The following is a 2,148-nucleotide window of genomic DNA, read 5'->3' as shown; positions in this document are numbered from 1 at the left end:
CATCAAGCATGGCTTTCAGCTCTTATTTCAAACTCAATTATGTTAATTAATTATTTTTGTGGTGATCCCCTCCCACCACCCCCCATGGGGATCAAACACAAGACTGTAGGTGTGCCAGGCAAGCATTCCCTAGCTGGGTTATATTCCCTAGCCCGAAGTAGCATAACGTCCTTTTCTTTATTTTTCTGGTTTGTTTTTGGTGGCCCTGGAGATTGAATCCGGGGCTTCATAAATGCTGGACAAGAGCTCTACCGTTGAGCTGCATCCCCAGGAAATCCCAGTCAACCTGGTCCTTCTGGCAGCCAGAGTTAAAGTCACTTCTGCCATGTTTTCCTTCTAGGACCTAACTGTTATGCGCCGGGGTCTGGAAATCCAGGGTAGACGCCCCCGAGGAGGAAGAACGGGATGCCTGGACAAGATGTCAATTCTTGTGACTCCAAGACATCTGCATGTGCTGTGAAGCAGGTGACACCCAGCACCGGGGATGGAGCAGCAGTCCACACCCTCTGACCTAGTTTAAGTGGAAAGATAACCTTTGTTCCGCAGGAGTGGAGGCTCAGATTTAGGTGTTATACTCACGTCTGCTTAGGGCCCTTGATTTCTTCTCCATGCTCCTTTTTGTGGAGGAGGAATTACCAAGGGCCTGCGGGGTTGTCTTTAAGGCCCCACTGTCTTAGGTGCTGACTCCTAATTAAAGCACAGCTGCTTGGCTGGGCATGCTGTGGTAGTTCAGTGGTGGGACACTTGCCTAGCGTGCACAAGGGACCGGGTTCAATCCCCAGTCTCGCATGCACACACATGTACACATAGACCAGCTTGTGATAACAAACACTCATCCTGGTACAGTTTCTGTGGGCCAGGCCTCCAGCTGCGATGAGGTTATTATTAAGTTGCTTCCTGGGCGAAGAGACTTTGGAAGGCCTGGGTGACAGGGGGTGCTGAGGGGGGCATCACCCTTTTCCAAACTCACGCCAAGTGGTTGCTGGTGGGTCTCACCTCCTTTGCACGGGGCTGTCTTAGAACACGGCGGTTGGGGCTGTCTTAGAACACGGCGGTTGGCTTCCCCTACACCGAGCAAGACAGAGAGCACCCGAGATGGAAGCCACGGTTTTCTTTATAAGCTGGTCTCAGAAGTGGCATCACGTGTCTTCTGCCATAGTCTGTTTGTTAGGATTGAGTCAGTGGAGTTGGGAGAAGGGATTGTGTAAGGGTGTGAATGCCAGGAGGCAGAGATCATTGGCAGGGAGCTGTCTGCCATACCTTCCACATCATGTCCTGGGACTCTAGCAAATGCCACACTATGCAGAGACAAAGCAGTGTGTACTAGCATGTGTGAATGTCAGACCTTCACACATTTTGCGGGCTCTGCTAATTACTCCTGGGCCTGCAGAAGTGCTGAATATTCATGAAGTTGCCACAGAGGATTAGTACCACAATAGTGAACAAAGAAATATTCCGCTCTTGTTTTAGCAAATATGGAGTAACACGATTTTCTTTAGAAGCCTGGCCATTGTGGTAAGGAATGAATTCTATACCAAAATTAAAATGAGCGGTACCTCCACCACGCCTTCACTCCATCATAGTGGGATGTAACAAAAATGTCAGAGAATTATAGTTAAGTCTAATGATATAATTGCTTCTTAGAACGATATTATTTTTCTCTTATCATACATTTTGTATTTATAATGTAATATTAACCAGTGCATTAGCAGCTGCAACATGGAAATTCAGGCTGCCAGGAGAGCTTGGGTCTACATGCTTCTTCTAGTCTTTGGGTGAGTCTGTGGCTTCCCCTGGGGTATTAACCAGACTTGGGGGTGGGGGACATCTTGAAGATGTCATTTTTCGTCAGACTGACATCACCCTTCGACACAAGACCTTCACTCAAGCTTGAGGTTTCCTGGGTTTTCGTGAGAAGATGAAGCACGGGATGGATGGTAGGTATTATCAGGCCAGTGTGTTAGTAGGAGCAGTATTTGGAGGAAAAAGGGAAACTTGTCCAGCTTCAGCTGAGGTCTTTGAATGGTCTTTTATAGGTCCCTGTTTTCCAGGGCAAGCTTCAACGGGGCTAAATGTTTCTGTTGGGAAAGGCTTGCCCCGCAGTTTTGGCTGTCTGTTTTTTTTCTGAAAAACCACAGCAAAGGCTAG

This window comes from Peromyscus maniculatus, chromosome 14, assembly GCF_049852395.1.
Source record: "Peromyscus maniculatus bairdii isolate BWxNUB_F1_BW_parent chromosome 14, HU_Pman_BW_mat_3.1, whole genome shotgun sequence".
NCBI classification, from domain to species: Eukaryota; Metazoa; Chordata; class Mammalia; order Rodentia; family Cricetidae; genus Peromyscus; species Peromyscus maniculatus.
This window is presented reverse-complemented; position numbering follows the sequence as displayed.